Source organism: Oncorhynchus masou, chromosome 7, assembly GCF_036934945.1.
Source record: "Oncorhynchus masou masou isolate Uvic2021 chromosome 7, UVic_Omas_1.1, whole genome shotgun sequence".
Taxonomy (NCBI): domain Eukaryota; kingdom Metazoa; phylum Chordata; class Actinopteri; order Salmoniformes; family Salmonidae; genus Oncorhynchus; species Oncorhynchus masou.
Genome location: NC_088218.1, coordinates 7,891,450 through 7,913,221, shown reverse-complemented (window position 1 = coordinate 7,913,221; position 21,772 = coordinate 7,891,450). Strand labels below are relative to the sequence as shown.

Sequence of the window (21,772 nt, the reverse complement as noted above, 5' to 3'; positions counted from 1 at the left end):
CCACTGCGACCTGTACGCTCGTTGGCTGGCCCTCGCTTCATACTCATCGCCAAACCCACTGGCTCCAGGTCATCTACAAGTCTTTGCTAGGTAAAGCCCCCGCCTTAACTCAGCTCACTGGTCACCATGGCAGCACCCACCCATAGCATGCGCTCCAACAGGTATATCTCACTGGTCATCCCCAAAGCCAATTCCCCTTGGCCGCCATTCCTTTCAATTCTCTGCTGCCAATGACTGGAACGAACTGCAAAATCACTGAAGGTGAAGACTCATATCTCCCTCACTAGTTTTAAGCACCAGCTGTCAGAGCAGCTCACAGATCACTGCACCTGTATTGCTTGCCTCACTTCGAGGGAGTTTTTCCTAGCCACCATGCTTCTACACCTGCATTGCTTGCTGTTTGGGGTTTTATGCTGGGTTTCTGTACAGCACTTTGAGATATCAGCTGATGTACGAAGGGCTATATAAATACATTTGATTTGATTTGATTTGACCTGTACATAGCCCATCTGTAAATAACCCATCCAACTACCTCATCCCCTTACTGTATTTATTTATTTATCTTGCTCCTTTGCACCCCAGTATCTCTACTTGCACATTCATCTTCTGCACATCTGTCACTCCAGAGGTTTATTGGTATATTGTAATTACTTCGCCACTATGGCCTATTTATCGCCTTAACTTACCTCATTTGCACACACTGTATATAGACTTTTTCTACTGTATTATTGACTGTATGTTTGCTTATTCCATGTGTAACTCTGTGTTGTTGTATGTGTCAAACTACTTTGCTTTATCTTGGCCAGGTCGCAGTTGTAAATGAGAAATGGTTCTCAACTAGCATACCTGGTTAAATAAAGATGAAATAAATCAAATAAAATAAAAATGTGAGAATGCTATTCATTGACTACAGCTCAGCACTCAAAACCGTAGTGCCCTCAAAGCTCATCAATAAGCTAAGGACCCTGGGACTAAACACCTCCCTCTGCAACTGGATCCTGGAAACTCCTGAACATCTAGTCAAATGGCTATTTGTATTGCCCCCCCCCCTACTCTCTGTTGTCATCTATGCATAGTCCCTTTAATAACTCTACCTACATGTACATACTACCTCAACTAACGGGTGCCCCGGCACATTGACTCTGTATCGGTACCTCCTTGTATATAGTCTCACTATTGTTATTTTACTGCTGCTTTTGTTCATTTACTTACTCTTTAATGACGTGTTACTTTAACTCTTATTTTTATCTGTATTTAAAAAAAACTGCATTGTTGTTTAGGGGCTCGTAAGTAAGCATTTCACTGTAAGCTCTACTACACCTGTTGTATTCGGCGCAAGTGACTAATGTAATTTGATTTGACTTGACATATACTAATCTACTGTATAATGATTTAATTCCATATACTAATATACTGTATAATGATTTCATCACTTCTCTATTCCCTCCCCTCCCCCTCTTCTCTGCTCTTCTCCTTCTCCCTGCTCTCCCATCCCCTCCCTCCTCTCTCTGCTCCTCTTCCCCTCTCTTCTCCCCCTCCCCCTCTTCTCATCTCCTCTCCTTCTCCTCTCCCTCCCTCCCCTCCCTCCTCTCCCTATCCCCTCCTATCCCCCATCCCCCTCTCCTCTAGGGACCTAAAGACTAAGATAGAGAAGGAGGACACTAAGATTGAGCTGCTGGGTACTCAGACCACCCTGGTAGACTCTCACTGTATCCGCTGTCTGCAGCCCTTCAAGTTTCTGGTCAACAGTAAGCGTCAGTGCATAGACTGTAAGATGTACACCTGCAAGTAGCACATGCAGCCGCTACAACAAGAAGGATCACGGCTGGGTGTGCGACCCTGTCGTATGACAAGGTGGGGGCCGTGGGTGTCAAGGCATCCTGAACACACAGCATTAAGAGATTCTCCTGAACACATAGTAATAACAGATGGGTTTGGAAACATTTGCAATCGTGTTTGACTGACCAGGTCTTGAACCCAGATCGTCTGTATCATTATGAAGCTTCAGGCAGTCAGAGAAGAGGGCCAACTTAGAAGGCTAGTTATAATATATAGTTAGAGAAGAGGGCCAACTCTTAGAAGGATAGTAATAATATATAGTTATAGTAGGGCCAACTCTTAGAAGGCTAGTAATAATATATAGTTATATAGAATAGGGCCAAGAGTCCTGTTCAGGTGACATGGTCAGGAAACTATTCTAGCTCTATGGGGTTCATATACATTCCATTCCATATTGAGACTGGAGTGACTCTCCTAGCTCTATGGGGTTCATATTGAGACTGGAGTGACTCTCCTAGCTCTATGGGGTTCATATTGAGACTGGAGTAACTCTCCTAGCTCTATGGGGTTCATATTGAGACTGGAGTAACTCTCCTAGCTCTGTGGGTTTCATATTAAGACTGGAGTGACTCTCCTAGCTCTATGGGGTTCATATTGAGACTGGAGTAACGCTCCTAGCTCTATGGGGTTCATATTGAGACTGGAGTGACTCTCCTAGCTCTATGGGGTTCATATTAGATGGGGTTCATATTGAAACTGGAGTGACTCTCCTAGCTCTATGGGGTTCATATTGAGACTGGAGTGACTCTCCAAGCTCTATGGGGTTCATATTGAGACTGGAGTAACTATCCTAGCTCTATGGGGTTCATATTGAGACTGGAGTGACTCTCCTAGCTCTATGGGGTTCATATTGAGACTGGAGTAACTATCCTAGCTCTATGGGGTTCATATTGAGACTGGAGTGACTCTCCTAGCTCTATGGGGTTCATATTGAGACTGGAGTGACTCTCCTAGCTCTATGGGGTTCATATTGAGACTGGAGTGACTCTCCTAGCTCTATGGGGTTCATATTGAGACTGGAGTGACTCTCCTAGCTCTATGGGGTTCATATTGAGACTGGAGTAACTATCCTAGCTCTATGGGGTTCATATTGAGACTGGAGTGACTCTCCTAGCTCTATGGGGTTCATATTGAGACTGAGTGACTCTCCAAGCTCTATGGGGTTCATATTGAGACTGGGAGTAACTCTCCTAGCTCTATGGGGTTCATATTGAGACTGGAGTGACTCTCCTAGCTCTATGGGGTTCATATTGAGACTGGAGACTCTCCTAGCTCTATGGGGTTCATATTAAGACTGGAGTGACTCTCCTAGCTCTATGGGGTTCATATTGAGACTGGAGTGACTCTCCTAGCTCTATGGGGTTCATATTGAGACTGGAGTGACTCTCCTAGCTCTATGGGGTTCATATTGAGACTGACGTGACTCTCCTAGCACTATGGGGTTCATATTGAGGCTGGAGTGACTCTCCTAGCTCTATGGGGTTCATATTGAGACTGGAGTGACTCTCCTAGCTCTATGGGGTTCATATTGAGACTGGAGTAACTCTCCTAGCTCTATGGGGTTCATATTGAGACTGGAGTAACTCTCCTAGCTCTATGGGGTTCATATTGAGACTGGAGTGACTCTCCTAGCTCTATGGGGTTCATATTGAGACTGGAGTGACTCTCCAAGCTCTATGGGGTTCATATTGAGACTGGAGTAACTCTCCTAGCTCTATGGGGTTCATATTGAGACTGGAGTGACTCTCCTAGCTCTATGGGGTTCATATTGAGACTGGAGTGACTCTCCTAGCTCTATGGGGTTCATATTGAGGCTGGAGTGACTCTCCTAGCTCTATGGGGTTCATATTGAGACTGGAGTAACTCTCCTAGCTCTATGGGGTTATTGAGACTGGAGTGACTCTCCTAGCTCTATGGGGTTCATATTGAGACTGGAGTAACTCTCCTAGCTCTTATGGGGTTCATATTGAGACTGGAGTGACTCTCCTAGCTCTATGGGGTTCATATTGAGACTGGAGCTCCTAGCTCTATGGGGTTCATATTGAGACTTGACTCTCCTAGCTCTATGGGTTCATATTGAGACTGGAGTGACTCTCCTAGCTCTATGGGGTTCATATTGAGACTGGAGTGACTCTCCTAGCTCTATGGGGTTCATATTGAGACTGGAGTGACTCTCCTAGCTCTATGGGGTTCATATTGAGACTGGAGTAACTCTCCTAGCTCTATGGGGTTCATATTGAGACTGGAGTGACTCTCCTAGCTCTATGGGGTTCATATTGAGACTGGAGTGACTCTCCTAGCTCTATGGGGTTCATATTGAGACTGGAGTGACTCTCCTAGCTCTATGGGGTTCATATTGAGACTGGAGTGACTCTCCTAGCTCTATGGGGTTCATATTGAGACTGGAGTGACTCTCCTAGCTCTATTAAGACTGGAGTGACTCTCCTAGCTCTATGGGGTTCATATTGAGACTGGAGTGACTCTCCTAGCTCTATGGGGTTCATATTGAGACTGGAGTGACTCTCCTAGCTCTATGGGGTTCATATTGAGACTGGAGTAACTCTCCTAGCTCTATGGGGTTCATATTGAGACTGGAGTGACTCTCCTAGCTCTATGGGGTTCATATTGAGACTGGAGTGACTCTCCTAGCTCTATGGGGTTCATATTGAGACCGGAGTGACTCTCCTAGCTCTATGGGGTTCATATTGAGACTGGAGTAACTCTCCTAGCTCTATGGGGTTCATATTGAGACTGGAGTGACTCTCCTAGCTCTATGGGGTTCATATTGAGACTGGAGTGACTCTCCAAGCTCTGTGGGGTTCATATTGAGACTGGAGTGACTCTCCAAGCTCTATGGGGTTCATATTGAGACTGGATTGACTCTCCAAGCTCTATGGGATTCATATTGAGACTGGAGTAACTCTACAAGCTCTATGGGGTTCATATTGAGACTGGAGTGACTCTCCTAGCTCTATGGGGTTCATATTGAGACTGGAGTGACTCTCCTAGCTCTATGGGGTTCATATTGAGACTGGAGTGACTCTCCTAGCTCTATGGGGTTCATATTGAGACTGGAGTAACTCTCCTAGCTCTATGGGGTTCATATTGAGACTGGAGTGACTCTCCTAGCTCTATGGGGTTCATATTGAGACTGGGGTTCATATTAAGACTGGAGTGACTCTCCAAGCTCCATATTGAGACTCTCCAATGGGGTTCATATTGAGACTGGAGTGACTCTCCTAGCTCTATGGGGTTCATATTGAGACTGGAGTGACTCTCCTAGCTCTATGGGGTTCATATTGAGACTGGAGTGACTCTCCTAGCTCTATGGGGTTCATATTGAGACTGGAGTGACTCTCCTAGCTCTATGGGGTTCATATTGAGACTGGAGTGACTCTAAGCTCTATGGGGTTCATATTAAGACTGGAGTGACTCTCCTAGCTCTATGGGGTTCATATTGAGACTGGAGTGACTCTCCTAGCTCTATGGGGTTCATATTAAGACTGGAGTGACTCTCCTAGCTCTATGGGGTTCATATTGAGACTGGAGTGACTCTCCTAGCTCTATGGGGTTCATATTAAGACTGGAGTGACTCTCCTAGCTCTATGGGGTTCATATTGAGACTGGAGTGACTCTCCTAGCTGAGACTGGAGTATGGGGTTCATATTGAGACTGGAGTGACTCTCCTAGCTCTATGGGGTTCATATTGAGACTGGAGTGACTCTCCTAGCTCTATGGGGTTCATATTGAGACTGGAGTGACTCTCCTAGCTCTATGGGGTTCATATTAAGACTGGAGTGACTCTCCTAGCTCTATGGGGTTCATATTGAGACTGGAGTGACTCTTGTGTTTACCTTGCAGGGTCCTGAAAATTGGAACAGTGGGATGGTACCATGACAATGTGCGCACCCGTTTCAAGCGCTTCGGCAGTGCCAAGGTGATGAAGTCTCTTTACAAGCGACTCAATGGAGAGGGTGGGTTCTTTTTGTTTGATTATTGAGTCATTGTGCATACTTCTAAATGTAATCACATGTTACAGTTGTGGTTGTTGTTGAGAGTGTCCGAGTGTCACATTTTGGTCACCAAATGATCATGAGTGTGACACATGGCTGGCTGTAATGAAGAGTCACATGGCAGGGCCTGTACTTGACACCGGGGTGACATAGCCATGCTATGATGACATATGGTCACCACTGGCAGCTGGTGGGAGGAGCTATAGGAGGACGGGCTCATTGTAAACGGAATGGTATCAAACACATTAAAAATATGGAAACCACATGTTTGACTCCGTTCCATTGATTCCATTCCAGCCATTACAATGAGCCTGTCCTCCTATAGCTCCTCCCACCAGCCTCCACTAATGGTCACATGTAGAGTTCTAGAACTGGGAACAGTGTTCTAGAACTGAGTGACTGTTGTCTGTTCTGTATTCTAACAGTCCTCTTGACCCAGACCTCACATAGGACAAAGAGATGATTTGAAGTACAGTACCAGTCAAAAGTTTGGACACACCTACTCATTCAAGGGTTTTTCTTTATTTTTACTATTTTCTACATTGTAGAATAGAGAAGACATCAAAACTATTAAATAATCTGGAATCATGTAGTAACCAAAAAAGTGTCAAACAAATCAAAATATATTTTTGATTATTGCCTTGATGACAGCTTTGCACACTCTTGGCAGCTTTGCACACTCTCAACCAGCTTCACCTGGAATGTTTTTCCAACAGTCTTGAAGGAGTTCCCACATATGCTGAGCACTTGTTGGCTGCTTTTCCTTCACTCTGCGGTCCAACTCATCCCAAACCATTTAAATTCAGTTGAGGTCAGGTGATTGTGGAGGCCAGGTCATCTGATGCAGCACTCCATCACTCTCCTTCTTGGTCAAATGGAGGTGTGTTTTGGGTCGGTGTCCTGTTGAAAAACAAATGATGGTCCCACTAAGGGAAAACCAGATGGGACGGCGTATTACTGCAGACTGCTGTGGTAGCCATGCTGGTTAAGTGTGCCTTGATCATCCATTCATCCAGATCATCCATTCACCTACTCTGCGTCTCATAAAGACGCGGCGATTGGAACCAAAAATCTCAAATTTGGACTCAACAGACCAAAGGACAGATTTCCAACGGTCTAATGTTCATTGCTCATGTTTCTTGGCCCAAGCAAGTCTCTTCTTATTATTGATATCTTTTAGTAGTGGTTTCTTTGCAGCAATTCGACCATGAAGGCCTGATTCACGCAGTCTCCTCTGAACAGTTGATGTTGAGATGTGTCTGTTACTTGAACTCTGTGAAGCATTTATTTGGGCTGCAATTTCTGAGGCTGGTAACTCTAATGAACATATCCTCTGCAGCAGAGGTAACTCTGGATCTTCCTTTCCTGTGGCGGTCGTCATGAGAGCCAGTTTCATCATAGCGCTTAATGGTTTCTGCGACTGCACTTGAAGAAACTTTCAAAGTTCTTGAAATTTTCCGGGTTGACTGACCTTCATGTCCTAAAGTAATGATGTCCTGTCGTTTCTCGTTGCTTATTTAAGCTGTTCTTCCTATAATATGGACTTGGTCTTTTACCAAATTGGGCTATCTTCTGTATACCACCCCTACCTTGTCAGAACACAACTGATTGGCTCAAACGCATTAAGAAGGAAAGTAATTCCACAAATGAACTTTTAACAAGGAACCCCTGTTCATTGAAATGTATTCCAGGTTACTACCTCATGATGCTGGTTGAGAGAATGCCAAGAGTGTGCAAAGCTGTCATCAAGGCAAAGGGTGGCAACTTTGAAGAATCTCAAATATAAAATATATTTTGATTCCATGTGTTATTTTATAGTTTTGATGTCTTCACTATTATTGTACAATGTAGAAAATAGTAAAAATAAAGATCTTGGAATGAGCAGGTGACTGGTACTGTCTATATAACTATTAATAACAGAATATCACTTCTCTCTGTCTTCACAGGTGCCCGTCGTGACAGTGACACACAAAGCATGCCTGATTTCCGCAGTAAGTAGAATAGACGAAGGCAATGGGAAAAATATATCAATATTTCAACATACCTGAAAACTGCTTAACCCTGTGGTACTTTTGCATATCATAGCGGAGTTGACAACACCAGCATAAGCACTATGATATACAAACGTAACAAGGGGTTACACAATTTGAGATAAAAAAGTCACCCCTTCTTCTCCCTCTCTCCCCTGTAGATGATAGGTACAATGGTCATGATGAGGACTACGCAGAAGCAGAAGCTCAGCGATACAAAATGGTAAACAGTTTCTCCTCTCAATATCGTTCTTGAGAAACTGGATATCATATCCCAGACTCACTCCTTCTCTTTATGTCTCCATCCTGTTGTTCTGTCAGATGAGAAAGAACAAGCGCCTGCTCTCTGTTCATCCCATGGACTTGGATGTGGATATAGAAGAGTATGTTCCACCCCACTCTCGCACTCACTCTCGTCGACAATCCTACCAGGTAGACGGACCAAACAGTCCTGGTTTCTACTAGCCAAAAGTAGTGCATTGTGGGAATAGGGGTTTATTTCAGGTTGTGATGGTTATGTCACCTACAGCAGATCCAGGAGGAGCGAGGTGGTGGTCACCGGGGTGACATGGAGTTCATGGATTCCATGCAGCAGCAACACCACCGCATGAACCGTAGGAAGAGCCTGGATAGGTACAACATGCGCCCTGGTAAGCAACACGCACACACACACTCCCACACACACACAGACATTAAATCAGAGCTGGTTAGTTTGCAATGTAATGGCATTACAATACTACAACAACAGTAATCTCACGCCAAACCGACATTTTGTAATATAACCTGAGCTAAAGCGATGGTCCTCAGACGATGGGCAGTATGGGATGGTGCGTGCCCGCTCCCTATCCAAGATCAGCTCCTCTATGAACCGCCAGCACTATGTGGACACGTCAGAAGAGGAGGAGGGAGGGCGCAACACCATGTACCAGACCCCCTATCGCCGACGCCCTTCCTACAGCCGAGTTGGCTCTCACGAGAACCTGCAGGCCCCAACACAGCAACCGGTAGGATGTGTGTTGGTGTGTGTGTGTGAGAAGGAGAGAGTGAAATAGAGCTGAAACAGAGATGAGACACATGACGTCTCTCTCCACTATTAAACTACCCTGACATGAGACAGATGACGTCTCTCTCCACTATTAAACTACCCTGACATGAGACAGATGACGTCTCTCTTCACTATTAAACTACCCTGACATGAGACAGATGACGTCTCTCTCCACTATTAAACTACCCTGACATGAGACAGATGACGTCTCTCTCCACTATTAAACTACCCTGACATGAGACAGATGACGTCTCTCTCCACTATTAAACTACTCTGACATGAGACAGATGGCATCTCTCTTCACTATTAAACTACCCTGACATGAGACAGATGGCATCTCTCTTCACTATTAAACTACCCTGACATGAGACAGATGACGTCTCTCTCCACTATTAAACTACCCTGACATGAGACAGATGACGTCTCTCTCCACTATTAAACTACCCTGACATGAGACAGATGATGCCTCTCTCTCTATTAAACTACCCTGACATGAGACAGAACTCTCTCTCCACTATTAAACTATGACATGAGACAGATGACGTCTCTCTCCACTATTAAACTACCCTGACATGAGACAGATGACGTCTCTCTCCACTATTAAACTACCCTGACATGAGACAGATGACGTCTCTCTCCACTATTAAACTACCCTGACATGAGACAGATGTCTCTCTCCACTATTAAACTACCCTGACATGAGACAGATCACTATTAAACTACCCTGACATGAGACAGATGACATCTCTCTCCACTATTAAACTACCCTGACATGAGACAGATGACGTCTCTCTCCACTATTAAACTACCCTGACATGAGACAGATGACATCTCTCTTCACTATTAAACTACCCTGACATGAGACAGATGACATCTCTCTTCACTATTAAACTACCCTGACATGAGACAGATGACGTCTCTCTTCTATTAAACTACCCTGACATGAGACAGATGACGTCTCTCTTCACTATTAAACTACCCTGACCATAGAAAATTAACCACATTAACTGACAAACAAGGGTGGACTTGTCCTTCCACTCAAGCCTGGGAAGATAGATTTCAAACACTGTTGGGCTGATTTACATTGTACATGTATTTATTGGAAGTTGTGTGTCTCAAGTGATGCATGCTGGGGTTTTTAGTGGATTGAACTTCAGAGAGCAGAACAAAGACAACTTTGTTTCTTGATTTGGATAATTAAAGATTTTTTAAAATTTGTATTTTATTTATTTCACCTTTGTTTAACCAGGTAGGCAAGTTGAGATCAAGTTCTCATTTACAATTGCGACCTGGCCAAGATAAAGCAAAGCAGTTCAACACATACAACAACACAGAGTTACACATGGAGTAAAACAAACACAGACAATAATACAGTAGAAAAACAAGTCTATATACAATGTGAGCAAATGAGGTGAGATAAGGGAGGTAAAGGCAAAAAAAGGCCATGGTGGCAAAGTAAATACAATATAGCAAGTAAAACACTGGAATGGTAGATTTTCAGTAGGTGAATGTGCAAAGTAGAAATACTAGGGTGCAAAATAAATAAATAAATACAGTAGGGGATGAGGTAATTGTTTGGGCTATTTATAGATGGGCTATGTACAGGTGCAGTGATCTGTGAGCTGCTCTGACAGCTGGTGCTCAAAGCTGGTGAGGGAGATGTGTTTCCAGTTTCAGAGATTTTTTGTAGTTCGTTCCAGTCATTGGCAGCAGAAAACTGGAAGGAGAGGCGGCCAAAGGAGGAATTGGCCCTGGGGGTGACCAGTGAGATATACCTGCTGGAGCGCGTGCTATGAGTGGGTGCTGCTATGGTGACCAGCGAGCTGAGATAAGGCGGGACTTTACCTAGCAGAGTCTTGTAGATGACCTGGAACCAGTGAGTTTGGCGACGAGTATGAAGCGAGGGCCAGCCAACGAGAGCGTACAGGTCGCAGTGGTGGGTAGTGTATGGGGCTTTGGTGACAAAACTGATGGCACTGTGATAGACTGCATCCAATTTGTTGAGTAGAGTGTTGGAGGCTATTTTGTAAATGACATCGCCGAAGTCGAGGGTCGGTAGGATGGTCAGTTTTACGAGGGTATGTTTGGCAGCATGAGTGAAGGATACTTTGTTGCAAAATAGGAAGCCAATTCTAGATTTAACTTTGGATTGGAGATGTTTGATGTGAGTCTGGAAGGAGAGTTTACAGTCTAACCGGACACCTAGGTATTTGTAGTTGTCCACATATTCTAAGTCAGAACCGTCCAGAGTAGTGATGCTGGGCGGGCGGGCAGATGTAGGCAGCGATCGGTTGAAGAGCATGCATTTAGTTTTACTTGTATTTAAGAGCAGTTAGAGGCTACGGAAGGAGAGTTGTATGGCATTGAAGCTCATCTGGAGTGTAGTTAACACAGTTTCCAAAGAAGGGCCAGAAGTATACAGAATGGTGTCGTCTGCGTAGAGGTGGATCAGAAACTCACCAGCAGCAAGAGCAACATCATTGATGTATACAGAGAAAAGAGTTGGCCCAAGAATTGAACCTTGTGGCACCCCATAGAGACTGCCAGAGGCCCGGACAACAGGCCCTCTGATTTGACACACTGAACTCTATCGGAAAAGTAGTTGGTGAACCAGGCGAGGCAATCATTTGAGAAACTGAGGCTGTTGAGTCTGCTGATGAGGATGTGGTGATTGACAGAGTCGAAAGCCTTGGCCAGGTCAATGAATACGGCTGCACAGTATTGTTTCTTATCGATGGTGGTTAAGATATTGTTTAGGACCTTGAGCGTGGCTGAGGTGCACCCATGACCAGCTCTGAAACCCGATTGCATTGGGGAGAAGGTACGGTGGGATTCAAAATGGTCGGTAATCTGTTTGTTAACTTGGCTTTCGAAGACCTTAGAAAGGCAGGGTAGGATAGATATAGGTCTGTAGCAGTTTGGGTCAAGAGTGTCCCCCCCCCTTTGAATAGGGGGATGACCGCAGCTGCTTTCCAATCTTTGGGAATCTCAGATGACATGAAAGAGAAGTTGAACAGGCTAGTAATAGGGGTTGCAATAATTTAGGCAGATCATTTTAGAAAGAAAGGGTCCAGATTGTCTAGCCCTGCTGATTTGTAGGGGTCCAGATTTGCAACTCTTTCGGAACATCAGCTGACTGGATTTGGGAGAAGGAGAAATGGGGAAGGCTTGGGCGAGTTGCTGTGGGGGGTGCAGTGCTGTTGACCGGGGTAGGGGTAGCCAGGTGGAAAGCATGGCCAGCCGTAGAAAAATGCTTATTGAAATTCTCAATTATAGTGGATTTATCTGTGGTGAGTTTCCTAGTGTCAGTGCAATGGACAGCTGGGAGGAGGTGCTCTTATTCTCCATGGACTTTACAGTGTCCCAGAACCTTTTTGAGTTTGTGTTGCAGGAAGCAAATTTCTGTTTGAAAAAGCTAGCCTTGGCTTTTCTATGCCTGTGTATATTGGTTTCTTACTTCACCGAAAAGTTGCATATCACGGGGCTGTTCGATGCTAATGCAGAATGTCACAGGATGTTTTTGTGCTGGTTAAGGGCAGTCAGGTCTGCAGAGAAAGGGCTATATCTGTTCCTGGTTCTACATTTTTTGAATGGGGCATGCTTATTTAAGATGGTGAGGAAGGCATTTTTAAAGAATAACCAGGCATCCTCTACTGAAGGGATGAGGTCAATATCCATTCCAGGATACCCCGGTCAGGTCGATTAGAAAGGCATGCTTGCTGAAGTGTTTCAGGGAGCATTTGACAGTGATGAGTGGAGGTCGTTTGACCACTGACCCATTACAGATACAGGCAATGAGGCAGTGATCGCTGATATCCTGGTTGAAAAGAGCAGAGGTGTCTTTGGAGGGCAAGTTGGTTAGGATGATATCTATGAGGGTGCCCGTGTTTATGGCTTTGGGGTTGTACCTGGAAGGTTCATTGATCATTTGTGTGGGATTGATGGCAACAAGCTTTGATTGTAGGATGTAGAATAGGGTGTAATCAGCTGCTCTGCTCAGCCAATGATTAGAAGGTCTATTTTGAGTGATTACTCCATGCAAGTCTGGTGTAATACAATATCCAACCTTGTGTCAGGTTTGCGTCTCGATTCATGCACAATGTACATTTTGTATTGGTCTCCCCTCATTCTTCTCCTGTCATTTTGTATTGGTCACACCTCATTCCTCTCCTGTCATTTTGTATTGGTCACACCTCATTCCTCTCCTGTCATTTTGTATTGGTCACCTCATTCCTCTCCTGTCATTTTGTATTGGTCTCACCTCATTCTTCTCCTGTCATTTTGTATTGGTCTCACCTCATTCCTCTCCTGTCATTGGTTTGTCATTTTGTATTGGTCTCACCTCACTTGGTCTCACCTCATTCCTCTCCTGTCATTTTGTATTGGTCTCACCTCATTCTTCTCCTGTCATTTTGTATTGGTCTCACCTCACTTGGTCTCACCTCACTCCTCTCCTGTCATTTTGTATTGGTCTCACCTCACTCCTCTCCTGTCATTTTGTATTGGTCTCACCTCACTTGGTCTCACCTCATTCTTCTCCTGTCATTTTGTATTGGTCTCACCTCATTCTTCTCCTGTCATTTTGTATTGGTCTCACCTCATTCCTCTCCTGTCATTTGTATTGGTCTCACCTCATTCCTCTCCTGTCATTTTGTATTGGTCTCACTCCTCTCCTGTCATTTCACTTGGTCTCACCTCACTCCTCTCCTGTCATTTGTATTGGTCTCACCTCACTCCTCTCCTGTCATTTGTATTGGTCTCACCTCACTCCTCTCCTGTCATTTTGTATTGGTCTCACCTCACTTGGTCTCACCTCATTCCTCTCCTGTCATTTGTATTGGTCTCACCTCACTCCTCTCCTGTCATTTTGTATTGGTCTCACCTCACTCCTCTCCTGTCATTTGTATTGGTCTCACCTCACTCCTCTCCTGTCATTTTGTATTGGTCTCACCTCACTTGGTCTCACCTCACTCCTCTCCTGTCATTTTGTATTGGTCTCACCTCACTTGGTCTCACCTCATTCCTCTCCTGTCATTTGTATTGGTCTCACCTCACTCCTCTCCTGTCATTTTGGTCTCACCTCACTTGGTCTCACCTCACTCCTCCTGTCAGTGTATTGGTCTCACCTCATTCTTCTCCTGTCATTTTCCATTGGTCTCACCTCACTTGGTCTCACCTCATTCCTCTCCTGTCATTTGTATTGGTCTCACCTCAAACCTCTCCTGTCATTTGTATTGGTCTTGCTCCTCTCCTGTCATTTGTATTGGTCTCACCTCACTTGGAGCTTCTCACTCCTCTCCTGTCATTTTCTTATTGGTCTCACCTCACTTGGTCTCAACCTCACTCCTCTCCTGTCATTTGTATTGGTCTCACCTATTCTTCTCCTGTCATTTTGTATTGGTCTCACCTCTTGGTCTCACCTCATTCCTCTCCTGTCATTTGTATTGGTCTCACCTTCATTCCTCTCCTGTCATTTGTATTGGTCTCACCTCATTCCTCTTCATTTGTATTGGTCTCACCTCATTCCTCTCCTGTCATTTTGTATTGGTCTCTCCTACTTGGTCTCACCTCATTCCTCTCCTGTCATTTTGTATTGGTCTCACCTCACTTGGTCTGCTCTCTCCTGTCAGTATTGGTCTCACCTCACTTGGTCTCTCCTCATTCCTCTCCTGTCATTTGTATTGGTCTCTCCTAACTCTCCTGTCATTTTATTGTCTCTCCTCTCAACAGGTCTCACCTCACTCCTCTCCTAACAGAGCTTCTTGGTCTGCTCTCTCCTGTCATTTGTATTGGTCTCACCTCACTCCTGAGCTTCTTATTCCTCTCCTGTCAACATTGGCTCACCTCACCTCTCCTCTCCTGTCATTTCGTATTGGTCTCACCTCACTTGGTCTCACCTCACTCCTCTCCTAACAGTATTGTCTCTCCTGTCATTTCGTATTGGTCTCACCTCACTTGGTCTCACCTCACTCCTCTCCTGTCAACAGATTGGTCTCACCTCACTCCTCTCCTGTCAACACCTCAGCTTCCTCTCCTGTCATTGATACTCAATGCACTAAACAGCGCATGTCAGCCATAGAGAGTCTCCTAACAGAGTCCAAGATGATTCTATTGCGATGAGGTAAAGAAAGGGTTAAAAACCTTCCTACTGCTCTCCTAACAGAGCTTCTTATTGCTCTCCTAACAGAGCTTCTTATTGGTCTCCTAACAGAGCTTCCTACTGCTCTCCTAACAGAGCTTCTTACTGCTCTCCTAACAGAGCTTCCTACTGCTCTCCTAACAGAGCTTCCTACTGCTCTCCTAACAGAGCTTCTTATTGCTCTCCTAACAGAGCTTCCTACTGCTCTCCTAACAGAGCTTCTTATTGCTCTCCTAACAGAGCTGCTCTCCTAACAGAGCTTCTATTGCTCTCCTAACAGAGCTTCTATTGCTCTCCTAACAGAGCTTCCTACTGCTCTCTAACAGAGCTTCTTATTGCTCTCCTTAACAGAGCTTATTATTGCTCTCCTAACAGAGCTTCTAACAGAGCTTCTTATTGCTCTCCTAACAGAGCTTCTTATTGCTCTCCTAACAGAGCTTCCTACTGCTCTCCTAACAGAGCTTCTTATTGCTCTCCTAACAGAGCTTCTAACAGAGCTTCTTATTGCTCTCCTAACAGAGCTTCTTATTGCTCTCCTAACAGAGCTTCTTACTGCTCTCCTAACAGAGCTTCTTATTGCTCTCCTAACAAAGCTTTCTACTGCTCTCCTAACAGAGCTTCTTATTGCTCTCCTAACGGAGCTCCTAACAGTGCTTCTTATTGGTCTCCTAACAAAGCTTTCTACTGCTCTCCTAACAGAGCATCCTACTGCTCTCCTAACAGAGCTTCCTACTGCTCTCCTAACAGAGCATCCTACTGCTCTCCTAACAGAGCTTCCTACTGCTCTCCTAACAGAGCTTCCTACTGCTCTCCTAACAGAGCTTCCTACTGCTCTCCTAACAGAGCTTCCAAATGCTCTCTTAACAGAGCTTATTCTTGTTGCTCTCCTAACAGAGCTTCTTGCTCTTGCTCTCCTAACAGAGCTCCTTATTGCTCTCCTAACAGAGCTTCCTACTGCTCCTCTCTAACAGAGCTTCTTATTGCTCTCCTCTAACAGAGCTTCTTATTGCTCTCCTAACAGAGCTTCTAACAGAGCTTCTTATTGCTCTCCTAACAGAGCATCTACTGCTCTCCTAACAGAGCTTCCTACTGCTCTCTCTAACAGAGCTTCTTATTGCTCTCCTAACAGAGCTTCTTAATGCTCTCCTAACAGAGCTCCTAACAGTTGCTTCTTAGAGCTTCTTAATGCTCTCCTAACAGAGCTTCCTACTGCTCTCCTAACAGAGCATCCTACTGCTCTCCTAACAGAGCTTCCTACTGATCTCCTAACAGAGCTTCCTACTGCTCTCCTAACAGAGCTTCCTACTGATCTCCTAACAGAGCATTATCTTTCTTGGAATAATCATATTAGAGAGAATCACAGCTGTTCATCAAAAGGTAACTTGTTAGCTAACTCTGGCCTTAACCTGTTGTTGCCCAACTTAAGTTGGGCTCGTTTCCATTACAACTCCTCCTTGTTGAATTTCTCCTTAAGACATAAGCAATTCAACTCCTAAACATTCAAGTCTTAAACTGACGAGAACCTAGATGGAACTGACCCCAACCCTGTTTCTGTCCACCTGGAATAAAGTCAAGAAAACTGCCCAGAACAGAGTTCACTGGAGATGCACTGTTGAGGCTCGAGGTTCCCTTAGCAGCAAAAAAGAAAAAAGTCTAGTAAGTCAAACCTGTTTCTATCCACAGGCGACGTCCCCGACCGCTGCTCAGATAGAGGAGGAGAAGCTGAGGAGGAAGCTGAGCGAGCTGGCGGGGAACATCAGTGTTCCGTCCTCCGACGAGGAAGCAGGAGGGGGGAAGAAGACCCCTTTATTAAAGAGGGCCGCTGTGAAGAGTAACCTCCCAGTCCTCCCCCTAGAGCCCCTCAGTTCCTCCAGCGATGAGGGGCCCACCGAGGCTCAGCAGGTGAATTTTGGGGGTCCTGTTATCCTGTTACATCTCAGACACACACCAAAAAGCTGTAGCGGAGGTGATAGGATCCAACCAATGATGTGTATAAACCCTGGATTGCTGTTGCTAAATAATGGCCAATGAGATGTTTTGAAGCCACCTGCCTCCATATTGGTACTCTTCCATAGGAGAACTACATAGGAGAACTACATAGGAGAACCACATAGGAGAACTACATAGGGGAACCACATAGGAGAACTACATAGGAGAACCACATAGGAGAACCACATAGGAGAACCACATAGGAGAACTACATAGGAGAACTACATAGGAGAACTACATAGGATAACCACATAGGAGAACCACATAGGAGAACTACATAGGAGAACCACATAGGAGAACTACATAGGAGAACCACATAGGAGAACTACATAGGAGAACTACATAGGAGAACCACATAGGAGAACTACATAGGAGAACTACATAGGGAGAGAACCACATAGGAGAACTACATAGGAGAACTACATAGGAGAACCACATAGGAGAACTACATAGGAGAACCACATAGGAGAACTACATAGGAGAACCACATAGGAGAACTACATAGGAGAACTACATAGGAGAACTACATAGGAGAACTACATAGGAGAACTACATAGGAGAAACATAGGAGAACCACATAGGAGAACTACATAGGAGAACCACATAGGAGAACTACATAGGAGAACTACATAGGAGAAACTACATAGGAGAACTACATAGGAGAACCACATAGGAGAACCACATAGGAGAACCACATAGGAGAACTACATAGGAGAACTACATAGGAGAACCACATAGGAGAACCACATAGGAGAACTACATAGGAGAACCACATAGGAGAACTACATAGGAGAACCACATAGGAGAACTACATAGGAGAACTACATAGGAGAACCACATAGGAGAACTACATAGGAGAACCACATAGGGATAGGAGAACCACATAGGAGAACTACAAAGGAGAACCACATAGGAGAACTACATAGGAGAACCACATAGGAGAACCACATAGGAGAACTACAAAGGAGAACTCTTCCATAGGAATTAATGGAATTCTACAGTATTTCAATAAAATGTTTCAAGAACAAAATAACATGTATTTAGGTATTTCTTTGTTGTAATGGGGACAGTATCATTAGTACAACAACAACAAATATTTTAAGGAATATATTTTGTATTTTTATGTTCAGTTCACATAATATAAATGTGTTTTTGTTTTTTTGTATTTTTTTTACCCCTTTTTCTCCCCAATTGGTGGTAAGTCTTGTCCCATCGTTGCACCTCCCCTACGGACTTGAGAGAGGTGAAGGTCGAGAGTCATGCGTCCTCTGAAACACGACCATGCCAAGCTGCACTGCTTCTTGACACACTGCTCGCTTAACCCGCCACAATGAGTCACTAGATCGCAACGGGACAATGACATCCCGGCCGGCCAAACTCTCCCCTAACCCGGACGACGCTGAGCCAATTGTGCGCCGCCTTATGGCTCTCCCGGTCACGGCCGACTGCAACACAGCCTGGGATTGATCCCGGGTCTGTAGTGACGCCTCCAGCATTGTGATGCAGTTCCTTAGACAGCTGCGACACTTGGGAGGCCCCACATAATGTAATTTAAATGCATTAAAGTGGCTGTAATAGAATATACTTGTCAAAAACCAATGTAGACATTAATAAATGCAGGGGGAGTACCAAAATGGCCGTATGGTGGCTTCAAAACAACACCCCTTGTCAGTCATCTAGGGTTTACATCATTGGCTCCAACCAGGGACCTCTCGCACGCAGAGTTAACATCTTAAAACAATCCTTAACACTCTTTCTAGCACTAATACTCACACTTGTCTTTTCTCACTCGCACTTCAGCACTTTGCTGATAGCTGCTTTACTGAGGAAAAGTTGGACTTGCACCAACTGTCAGTCCCTCTGGATAAGAGTCTCTTGCTAAATGTCCGCAATGTCAATGTAAATGTCTTCACCATTAGACCAAGACAAAATCCTTGTGGTTTCAGGGTGACATTTGGGCTAGCAAGTCTCAGGCAGGTGCCACCTGATCACGAAAGTGTGATTCCAAATCACCTCCGCTACATATAGGAGACGTAGGTACGTTCCCAGCGGCTGATTTCTGTTCCCTTACATGGCTTCCAGAGATCCACCGCGGCGGCCCTCTGTGACATCACCAAAGAGTTTCTAAGGACCATTAATGCCGCTGAAAGCGCCATGAACGAGTACTTCCCCTCCATAACCTCTAATGACAGCCCCATGATAACTGACGAGGCAGAAGTAAGGAAAGCAGCTGAGTCTTACAGGGAACTTGAGGAAAATGTAAGCTTCAAAATCACACTCTTTTCCTCCCAAGCAATCAGAATCCAATCAAAATAGCTGTGTGTCAAGTGTAGGTCTGGAGCCTTTTGTTTAAAGCATGCGAAGAGACGTCTTGTGTTGTCTTAAAGCAGAGATTCACTTTGTATTCCAAGCAGTCTAGTCTGGAAAAGCTTGCTAATGGTGTTTGGTTAGCAGCTCGTCTGTAAGGGTACATTTGTGGTGGTTGTCCTGTGCCCTGTTCCAGGTGTACATGACCTCAGGGAAGTCCTTTGATCTGGAGAAGAAGCTGAGGCATCTGGAGCAGAGTGCCAAGAACCGCTTCGGAGGGGCCACAGACTCGGAGCTGTCTGACCTGGAGGACGTGGTGGCTCTGACTGCACATCGGGTCCAGAGCACTGAGAGTGAGGTAGGTGACGAGGCTCTACTGCGGGTTCTACTGAGCAGGCTTTCTATTCAACAGGGATGTGCTGTATGGACTGAAAAGCACACTGTGAACTGTAGATTTCCAAGAACCATTGTGGCCTACAGAGATGCATGAAGAAATAACAATACCACACAAGAGCTCGTTTAGTTGACATATCTATTATTTTCAGATAACTTGTTTTCCTTCAGAAGGGGTATAATTTGTACTTTCTGTCTTTTCCTTCTCTCTTAGGTGTCTGATTTGGAGAACAAACTTGCTGCTCTAAGTGCCTCAGGGAAGAAAAAGGTGAGTGTGTTGTGCAATTCAATCATTCTCTTCAGACCCTCTTGGGCTTGCTTTGATGCTTATTGTTGTCACATGCTGTTGTCTAAAACATCTATTCTATCTGACAGATATCAGGTTCACAGAACAGGAAAAGGTTTAACCAAGACTTCCCCACAAGTAAGGCCCAAAGCATATTGTGATGCCCCTAATATGTTGTCTTTGAGTCCTGACCAACTGTGCTTATGACCATCTCCTCTTGTTTCCACCATCAGAACCCAGCAACGGCTCAGGATCCCTACGGAAATCCAATCACATGTAAAAGGACTGTATGACGAATAAGCCCAATGAAACTGTCTGTATTATCTGAGTTACTGAAATATACCTTCAACCTTATCTGTCACTGATCCACTGTATATCTGATGTCAATCTCATATCCATGTTGTTACAGTATGTTAATGGTATATCCACACCCACAATGCACAGCAGTTATGTGCTGTAAAAGCAGGCTACACCATAGCTATGTTCAATGCAAAAACAACCCTGGTTTACAGCCTGAAAGTCATACGCTTTCTAAAGTATCCTCTCAGTCTCAATGTATCTGATGGCTAAACTCATGAAATGATCTGATTGGTCAAAAGGGCAATTTGTGGGGAAAAAATATCAGAATTGGGCTTCCTGCTGCAAAGCAGTCTAAGTTTCCTGATTTAAAAGATGAATCTGTGCCATATAGGTTACCAACATTCAAGCAGAGGCCAGGGTGACGTTCTGTGTTAAAATGAAGTTTGATTAGTGAACACTGGTAAAGTGGTAGTTACTGTACACTATCATGACCTTGTCTAATAATGACCTTTTGGGTTCCATGGGATTCTGGGAAACAAGCACAACGACTTACTATCTTACATCACCACTGTGTTACATTCAAATAACTGAGTGTCTGTTTCATATTGTCGTAGTACATATCTTTATGAAAAAGTGAAATGTTGTCTTGACACTGACCAGACAAATATGATATGAAATAACAAGTTATCTAGTCTGGATAATGATCTCTGTTTTCTTTCAATTCATATAAAAAAATATATGTATGACAATTATAAATATTGCAGTAGGATAAATATATATATATATATATATACTGTATCATTTGAAAAGCTGCAGTGCGTTGTGCTGTCACTGGGCTTCTGCATCTAATAAATTGTATCACATCAACTATGGAGTGTTTCTATTCTGAGGGGATCTTAACATACACTACAGGTAAGAAGGCCCGCTCTGCCTTGCCCATATTGGTATCGTGATTGCAGGCAGACACGTGCTGCCACCTAGTGACACAGCGTTTTCACATTCATACATTATTGCTTTTTAAACAAACACGTGTACTTTTAAGATTTCGATTAGACTGTAATAACATATCAATGACACTAAAAACATAAATTAAACTGTAATACCATATCAATGCACTCCACACTGCCCTTTCCCACCTGGACAAAAGGAACACCTATGTGAGAATGCTATTCATTGACTACAGCTCAGCGTTCAACACCATAGTGCCCTCAAAGCTCATCACTAAGCTAAGGGCACTTGGACTAAACACGCCCCCAGGTGGTAAGGGTAGGTGACAACACATCCGCCACGCTGATCCTCAACACGGGGGCACGTCAGGGGTGCGTGCTCAATCCCCTCCTGTACTCCCTGTTCACTCATGACTGCACGGCCAGGCACGACTCCAACACCATCATTCAGTTTGCTGATGACACAACAGTGGTAGGTCTGATC

At 44.5% G+C, this 21,772-nt stretch overlaps 1 pseudogene; it reads left to right on the top strand.

The window, feature by feature from the left end:
- Positions 1 to 126: 126 nt before the first annotated feature.
- LOC135542937 (rab effector MyRIP-like) lies at positions 127 to 21,208 on the top strand (annotated as a pseudogene).
- Positions 21,209 to 21,772: the final 564 nt, after the last annotated feature.